At 35.6% G+C, this 9,843-nt stretch overlaps 1 long non-coding RNA gene across 2 annotated transcripts in view; it reads left to right on the top strand.

The window, feature by feature from the left end:
* Nucleotides 1-3,754, top strand: part of LOC124885339 — a 13,290-nt gene extending 9,536 nt beyond the window's left edge. The window contains exons 2-5 of one of the 2 annotated variants that reach the window (XR_007057302.1): nucleotides 399-479; nucleotides 2,118-3,013; nucleotides 3,181-3,404; nucleotides 3,495-3,754. This is a non-coding gene — a long non-coding RNA (uncharacterized LOC124885339). The remainder of the gene's footprint in view (nucleotides 1-398; nucleotides 480-2,117; nucleotides 3,014-3,180; nucleotides 3,405-3,494) is intronic. The other variant, XR_007057301.1, reaches the window with a different exon arrangement.
* The last annotated feature ends 6,089 nt before the right edge of the window (nucleotides 3,755-9,843 follow it).

The raw sequence follows: 9,843 nt of genomic DNA, 5'->3' as shown, positions 1-9,843 counted from the left end.
GATGTGGTAAATATGAATAGCTATATGCCTTTAGCTTTTAGACAGGAGAATTTCTTAAAAAAATGGAAGCAGTAGAACCTGTCAATCAGGCTAACGGAAGCTATGCTTATTAATATTCTGCTAGATGATTTGAAACATCTTTTGTTTGCATGACCATGTACATCTTAAGTGTGTTTACTAGGTCTCCATCATATAGAGTGTGCTGTTAAAGATTACAGTCTATTGTTTGAATGCTTGCATTCTGTGTCATTCTTTAAACTTCAATTATCTTATATTTAAGCATGAATGCTTGCTTCTGACTTCACACATGCTATTAGAATCCATCATGTTGAGCCTTTTTTGGGTACTATATCATATAATAGATTTTCACTATTTTTCTTTACTTATGTTTCTTGTAGGGGCTGTTGTGCTTTGGATGTATCAAACGTGCTTGTTAGGCAAAAGAAAACTCCAGGGAGCAAGCAATTAATGATCTGCAGGTAATCTGTGATATCATGTTACAACTCTTTGTCATTTGGAATCAAACCTTGAGTTGAACACTGGATCGAGAGTTAGACATGTGATGCTTCTCCAGGCCTTACATGAGTCTCACTCTCTAGATTTGTTCCTTTTTCCCCATTTTCTCTGGTCCTTTCATTTTCTTCTGCTTTCTCTCATCTTTTTTCCAAACTGTATCTACCATCCAACCTTCTAAACTTTTCAGAAAGAGAAAAGGTGGATAGAGAAATAGAGTAGTCATGAGCCTTCTTTTTTGAAACTAGTAAATGAGTAGTCATGAACCTTCTTGTCGTGTCCATATCTAGATTAAGCTTACAACTGGAGGAAAGTGGATTTGGTTCAGATGGTTCAGATGAAAGTGTTAAGAACTGAATCATAACAAAGTTAATGTTCAAATATTAAGAAATGTTACTTACAACCGGCATATCAACATAATCATTCATATGATTAAATGTAAGGGACAGTGGCTGGAAAGGAAGCACCATTCTGCTTTTCTTGGCTTCTTCAATACTTGAGTTGTTAGTGTTCCTTGCCTCCATAACTATACCTGTAATAATCATTCAAGTAGTTAGAATATTTACAAAGGGTAAGAGTAAAGAAAGGATTTAACGTCTCCTAAATCATGACATTGTCTAAACGTTGATGCATAATATGAAGCTATGATCATATACATGGTGATACAACTACCAGAGTATAACTAACACCAGAATTGTGCACTTGAGTAATAGTTTACGGATCTATAAGAAAATTATTGAAAAGAAAACCATTTTGTACAGATAAAAGCTATAACCATGAGAACTAGAAAAATACAAAAGTCTTGACCTTCAGTCATCGAAGTGAAGATGTTGAACTCCATTGTGTTCGCTTCTTTTTCTTACTTTTGCCATCATCTGAAATAACTGATCTAGAATCTCCAAGTGCTGCATTTTTCTTACAAGAATTGTTCAAAACCAAAAGCCAGTTCTAAAACTTCAAATAGTGTAGAAAATCTGGGACTTACGGTTTAGGTATGTCAGTGCCAAGATAATGAAAAAGTTGAACAAAAATGACAAAGAAAATAGGGGAACAACACAAAGCCAAAAATCATGGTCTTCTGTATACATGCTCCTTTCCTTGAGAAGAACCTTGCCGACTGTTGGCTCAGAAAATCTAGTGTCATTGTTGGGCTGCAAAGAGCAACGATAGGGCGAATCTAGATAAACCACTCACAACAACTCTATTTTATCAAACCATCAAAATTTAATCCAGTTTCAGCCAGCACTTTGCCAAGTCCCCACCTTATCACTCTTCTAAAACAGTTAAGAATAAAGATTTACCAAGTCACAAACCTGGAAAATAAGCTCAAATACACAACAAGAAAATCAAGAATTACCAAAGTAAAATACAAATATAGCAACGTTGGAATATAAATTAGCAAAAAAAAAAAATGAACCAACTTTGGGAGTTTGAGTGTTCAAGATTTCCAATAATACTAATTGTTCAAGTACAAGTTGTTGTACATGTAATTACCTTTTAATTACTTGGATGTAAGCTTCTGAAAAGTTATATTTATAGGATGCTAGCATCACTCGTAGAATACAAATTGATTTTTATATGTTTTACTGTAAACTTGCATGCAGATGACATCCGATGGCAGCAGTGATCGGCCCCGTCCTGATAAGAATTTGAAGTCAATTGCTAAAAAGAAATCTAGGATGCTTATAAATCCTGATGATATTCCTGGTCGACTTTCTTCATAGCCACAAATGCACACGTCTTCATCAGAGAGGTCTTATGTCTCATTTGGCACTAGTAATCCTGTAGATTATCATGGTCCTAGAAAGTAGGGACAGGTGTGCACTTCTTATGCTCCACATACTTTCAGGCCTCCTACAAATATATAGGGACTTTGAGATTATCATCTGGTGCTCCATACCCTCGCGATTCATCCCCCCACCTCTCAGGATTGTGGCTGAGAGACAACTTTGACTCTGATGTACAAACATCTACCCCCAGTTAACGAACCTTGGGCTGCATTTGGATCTGCACCTCCACCTATACCTATAGTAGATGATATGATGCACATTTGATTGTTCTCATTCCTGGAGATAAGGACAGGCTTGGTAGTCTTTATCGATCCAGATATATCTACGTAAGTTTATTTTTTAATTCATAAGTTTATTTTTTATTACTAAAATATTCATGCTTACATATGTATTTTGTTACTTCAGTACTGTCACGTGAAATGAGGTACAACTTTGCAGTAAGTGCTGTCTAGGGATTTTTTTAATGTACTAGATCGTTTTTGTCGACAGTTAAATTAAAGGAGGATTTGTTCACTAGATAACAACAACGGCAACAACATAAGTGTTAAGTGCTTTACATATTTATTTTGTTCTTTTACATGTGGCATCCCGTATCTAAAGAAGTTAATAAGGTAGTAAGGGAGCGCGTTAGGAGGCTTTTTTCACAACCTTGGCACAGTTGGTCGGAGATTCCAGAAGACCATAGACAAGCAATGTTTGAAGAGTTCAAGGTATACTAGATTTAATCATTATTTGGTTAACTTTAATAGTAATATATATTTGTATATGCGTGTATATATATATATATATATATATATCATATTACACTACTCAATTGATTTTCAGAAATGTGTACTTGATTGAAAAAGCATAATAGAGTTATATCCACTATTTTTAGAGAAATGCTGGTGCAAAGCTACGCAATTGGCTTGAACGTGTTAGACGTATAGGAAATATTGCACAGTGGCTTCTCAAAACCGTATAAGATAATTTGTGTATTTATTGGGAATCTCCTGAATATAAGGCACTATCTGAGAAAGTAAGAAAGCTAGTTCCAGTTTAAAAGGTGGCTCATTGCACACCAGAGGTGTAAAGAGTGTCGGGGTCATAGTTCGAGAAATGGTATGTAGTAACCTTAGGTTTTACTTTATGAGTTTATATAAAGTTCATTAAATATTACTTGATTATGCTTATTTACCATTTTCTTTGTAGGATAAGGACTTGGGTCGTGAACCGACTCGACTTGAGGTCTTTAGATGAATACATCTGCTGAAAAAGACGAATGAGTTGGACCCGGATATGTGGGTTGATCCCAGGGATGAAAATGCCAATTTAAGTCTTATATTTATACTTTACTCTGTTATACCTTTATATTTAATTAGCTATATCATCCTCCTATTGGCTACCTTTTGTTATCGACAAACAAGTAACCCGTATGGTTCTTAAGGTTCCAAGGATTTGGTTTTTGGTTACTTGGGTGTTTATTCAGTGGTGATTCAATATGCTCTTTTATTCCTCTTTTATTGAGATGAAAAATCTATTTTTTTTGTTTTATTTTCTGATAATAGCGTGAGGAATGGTGTTTCATCATACAATATGGAGCGACACTCAGTATTTTCATTCAACTTTTTCTCACCTATAATTTCTAGTTTTCGAATAGATGTACAAGGTAATTATAACTCTAAATCTCTTAGTAGTGTACCAGGAATTTATAATTAATGTAACACCCCACATTTCGGGCTAAAACAAAAACCGTCGTTCCTTTGCGTAGATATTCTAAAAGTCATAAATTCAATGTACATATAGTGTTTTAATCAATTATGTAGTGTGTGTATTTGGTTGAGCATGAGTCGAGATCATAGAGGTCTCTTAACTCAAGGACTAGTTGAAAGCTTTCCTATCGTTCGAGTTTTAGTGAGCGTCGAAACTTGGGTCAACTTCAATAGGCCATAACTCCTTGTATATGACGAAATTCGTGGCCTACTATATATCAAATGAAAGGTATTTGAGTAATCTTTCCAACTCCACCAATTTTACCAAAATCCAATATTGGAGCAAAATGTTATGCCTATTTTACTCCAGCATATCAGCCTGACAACTGAGTGATGACAATTCTGATGGCTTGTCACAAATCTGACGGCTTATCAAAATATGTCGTCATCCTTAGGCAAAAACCCATCAATTTCAGCTCCCAGGTGACGACAAAAGCTGACGGCTTGTCATAAATCTGATGGCTTGTCAGCCTTGGTCGTCAGCCGAGAATTTTATCAACTGGGAAGTGATTTCGTAGGGGTATTTTGGTCTTTCCCTTACTCTAAAAACCTTTCACAAGAATTAAATCACCCCTTAAGTGTTATGAATCAATCATTATCAGTTTTACAACATCAAAAACTTTCTCTTCACTCTCAAAATAAGATCAAATTAGGGTTTTCTCCAAGAACAAGAAATTCAAGAAAATCAAGACTTAAGTTCAATATCTCCAAGAAACAAATCAAGATCTGGATTTCATCTATCAAGATCTAGGTTTCATCTTTCATATCTTATAATTTAAGGTACGTGAGGTTTATCCTAAAAACTACATGGGCTTGGAGACAGTAGAACATGATTTAAAGATTTTCAAGCATGATTTTAGAAAGGAGTTTTGAAATACATGATTTTATTATGCATTATGAATGTTTAAATGCATTGTTGATTTGTACCTTAGGCCTTCCCCACTATGTTGATTTACATGTATACGTATATGTTTAAAATTTGAGGTTTAATATTGTTTGAGAGCATAAATTATGGACTCCCTCTCTTGTGATAAATTAAAGATTTTGGTTTTATTGGAAAAGAGTTGACATGCATGTCTATGATTTGAAAGATGTTTTCTCAATGTCATAGTATTTGAAACATTGATTTAGAATTATTGAGAGGGTGTCTTGAGATAACTATGTTTAAAGAGAAGAATTGCATGAGATAGAGACTTCGGACTTGACCACCATTTTTTGTTAAATTATTGATAAAGAGAATTGCTTGCATGGTTTTGCATGAATTTTAAAGCATGAGTTCCTTGAACGAATTATTGTAATGGTGGTCTTGAATTTCATGATTTGAAAATAGAGATATAAATTGCTATAAATGGCTTAGAGAATGTGACTTGCAATTCGATAGTATGACGATACCATATATGTGTATATGCCATGACAGAGTTAAAGATTTCAGAGTATATTTTTAGAGCATGCATGTTTAAAGGACTAAAAATGGGCATAAAGAGGGTTAGGTGGTTACCCGAAGAAGGCATGAGTTCAAGTAACTCTTATCCTGAAACCATATTTGCCGATACGGATAGATTATTATTGTACGCTGGCGACGACTGGCAAGTTGGAGGCTTGCCTGCTGAGTTAATGGCAGATCCCATATAGCTCGTGGGATTACAGATTGTAGGGTACACCACCTAGCGCAGAAGTAAGACAAAGAGTATCACAGATTTAAGATATTTTCACAGTTTTTTAAAATGCCCATGTGATTTCTTACTATATGATATGTTTATGAACTGCTTTAAATTGATCTCATAGATGTTGTATATAAATGATTATTTTGGATTTTCTCTGCGTACCATTACATCTCTATTGACCCCTCCTCCCCTACCTCTTAGGTTCTGAGGCTTGATAACACTCAACTTACACCTCAAATTAGTGTAAGGCGGTCGTCGTCAATATATTTACCCAACTTTTGAGTCGGGGTCGAATCCACAAGGAACAATGTGAGTGGCGATTAAGCTAATTTGAAGCTATAGCTACAAGTTCAATTCAAACAAATGGTACAAAAATATAAAATTAAGATGGGGGTTTTGAAAGTATCAAGTAATGTTGTCACTTCAATATTAATGTTTGTAATCAATATAAATGGGAAACCAGAGCTATGTTCACCAAGGGTTTCGGAAATTGACAGATACTAGGTAATGCTAGAGATTCTCGGAATGATTAGAACAGCAGAATATCCCTGACGATTATACTATCTGACTTATCTCTCAACCTCACTAGACAATTTATTATCTAATTCTCTTGAACTTAGATAACTTATCTATTTCCAATAGGATGTTATCTCAGGTAGATTAATCCATTTATGGCATTAATCATTAAACAGAAGGTTGGTAGCTTCCGAGTCCCTGTTGATAAGTCACGTTCTCTAGTCTATTTCTCCGTTAGAAGCAAATAAAACCTAAAGGATAACCTAATGTTTGCAACCACTAGATTTTAGTTAAAACCACCGAATTTCAAGATATTTTACTACTCCTTGAATCCGTTAAACACCTAGCATCATATCAAACCCTAATCCTTAGATCCCATAACCCCGACTAATGGAATTAGCCACTCATGATTTGATGAAAGAAATCACAAGTTGAATTTATGATGATAAGGATAACTTACGATTATATGGAAAACAACTAGTAGTTTCTTTGATTGAATCACAAGGTAGAAACCCAAAAATAGTTGATAAAAACAAGAAAAATAATTGATGTAAGAGAGCAATGTTACGTGCCTCTCTTCCTTAGGCTAATTGTCTGATAGATGAATTATTAATCAAAAACCCTAAAAGATGCTATTTATACTAAATCCTAATTAAGAAAATAAAATAATAAAATCACAGCTGGGCTCAGATTTAGGTGATGCTATATTGGTGTTGGTCGTCAGGCTTCTGACGGCGTCTCAGATATGTCGCCAGAAGTCATGCCATCTCGACCTGTTCTGCCTCACTCTGATGATGTCCTATGACAGCTTACCACACTTGTGACGGCGTGTAGCAAATGTCGTCAGACCTTCAGCTTATTTCACCATGTTATGCCTCACTCTGATGGCATATTCTGACGGCTTACCACACTTGTGATGACATATAGAGAATATCATCACTCTCATTCAGCAACTCTTCTACACTGTTCTTCCTGACGCCTTTTTTTGGTAGCTTACCACATCTCTGACGGCTTGCAAGAAATGCCGTCAGACTCATATCAGCTCACTTGTACTAGATTTTACTTATTTTGTTCATCTTTCCTATATTTTCCTCCCATCCTTGCTACAACTGTAATATCACAAGAAAACGATCAAAAACAACCAAAAGTTGCTTAAGACTTCACAATTATTTAGAGTTAAAAGCCTCAAATATGTTAGCATCTGCTCACACATCAACAACCTCAACTTAAAACAATTGCTTGTTACTAAGAAACTACATAACACCATACTACGATGCTTAACCAAGAGACACATAAGATACCTATCATAGTTGATTATCAAGTTTAGCTCAAAACTTATGCCACTCTCCACGTTTTATCCAATTATGCATATCCATGAAGATTAACAATGTGACCCAAAGAAATCAAGATATGGCATCAATTCAGCAACAACAACCATGCATGTACCAATATGACACTATCCAAATAAGTGAACAACTAGCAATGCAACCGATGTGCCTTTACAACAAAGAAGTCCCTCCTCGCTCATATATAAACTCAAGCATGTCAATGCAGGGACGGTTAAGAGACACTCACTCTCAGAAAGAAATTCCAATCAATGCATGTCAAATACCATATGCTTGCCCTTATTTTCATTACCAAGGTGTCCAGACAGGTAAGTTAGGATCACTATAGGTATTTTCTTCGGCTCGTAATGTAGGATAAGGGCTGGTATGATATTCAATGGCATTTAGAGTGACTAAGCCTCCTTGGCACTACCTTAACTTTTGGGGTTAACTTATTAACCTTTTTCTTCTTTTTCTCCTTTTCTTGATCACACATTATTCAGGATGGATGTGCCTTTTCTTTTTCATTCTTTTTCTTTTATTATTCTTTTTCCACACCACCCAACTTTTTATTCCTTTTCACTTATTCTTTTCTTTTTATTCTACCTTTCTTCATACTCAATTTACATCACGCACCCCTATGATAGCCACCCTTAACTTACGTTGTTTACCTAAGTCTAGGTGCACAGTGTCTAAGGAGGACCAGGGCCAAAACAGGTTCATTATGATCTAAATGGGAAGGTGATAGGTTTTATAAAAAGAAATGGTCAATTCAGGCTCAAAATAGGGATCAAGAGATATCATGCATACAGGGAAGGTCATTTAGGCAAAAAGTGACTTAAAAATCAAAACGGCCTACGATCCTTTCCTAACCCCTATCTTTCAACTACGGTAAGACTAACCGGGTAAGTTCTGGATTTAACACACAAAGGGAACTAAGTAGTATCTCATACACACAATACACACATAGCACAAAGGTGCATCACAATCTACTACCTATCTGGTTCATGCGATTGTTTAGCAGTGGATATCATGTCACTAGTACTAATGCCATAACAAGATGCACAGTGGTCACACATAAATGTATATCACACAGTTATAAAATAGACCAACAGAGAGGTGTTTATCAGTCTCAAAAATCAACAAAAATATGTCAACTGCTCTAGATACTTATTTTTCTTCAGTTAACCACAACACATCACAAAAAAACACAGTACACCTAAACATGCCAGCTCTACTAAAAACAGGACTCCAAGAAAATAAGGCACAACAATAAAAATCCCAGGAGGACATCATCACCCATAAGAAGCCCCACCCTCAACTTAAAATCATGCAATGTCTCCAATGCATCACACCAAAACAAGAGAGTTAGAAACATACCTGTGGCACCATGGGTGCGAAGATCTCATGTCAATCACACAATACTAATACAAACAACAAAATACCTTGGGTTTTCTCCCAAGCAGCGCCTGGTTTAATGTCGCAGCTCGACTCAGTTATCTTGACTACTCAAACTTCGTCAAGATATCTTGTTGATAATTATTTTTATCTCCACTTGGAGGATTTGAAACGCCTGCCCAACTTTTGATCAATACATCTTCGGGTGTGTTGGGCAAATGTGAGGACATGATGAGGAATGTTCTATCACGCCACTTTGAAGACTTGAACTGCTAGCCCAATTTTGCATCAAAATTTTGTGTGGGATTATTTGGAAACGGTGAGAATATTAAACAGCCACTAAATGGACATCATTTTATAAGCTCCTTGGCCTTCAATACTGGGGTTGTAGTATACCCTTTTGGAAGGACAAACTCCAAAATGTAAGAATTTTCCTCCTCATTTTCAAAATTCATCATTTGCTTGGGTGATTCGACTTTTATCACATCCAATAAGCATAATGTTGAAAAGTGATTCAAATGAGGACTAACCCTCAATTTTGGAATAACTTCCCTATTAGTATTTTTACCCCGAAATGGACTAGAGTCTTCACGAGGGTTATGCTTAATTTCTTCTTTTGACTCTCATACCATTTCCTCATCTTTGGCATCTTTATTAATGAATGGTTCGGTTTGTTGGGAAATCACAAAGGGTTGCTCAACATCAAGCTTATCATCAATATCGGATTCTTGCTATTCATCCTCACACTCTTTTATTATTTTAAATGATTTCGCAGACAAGATATCATCTAAACATAATGTAAAAGAGTGCTTTGGATAATTGACCTCTATATCCATCTTCTCATGAATGATTGGCCGTATGTCATGATGCATATCACATACGATAT

The sequence above is a fragment of the Capsicum annuum genome, chromosome 6 (genome assembly GCF_002878395.1).
Source record: "Capsicum annuum cultivar UCD-10X-F1 chromosome 6, UCD10Xv1.1, whole genome shotgun sequence".
Classification (NCBI taxonomy): Eukaryota; Viridiplantae; Streptophyta; class Magnoliopsida; order Solanales; family Solanaceae; genus Capsicum; species Capsicum annuum.
Note: the sequence above shows the minus strand (reverse complement) of the source record. Positions and strands in the feature narration are given on the sequence as shown.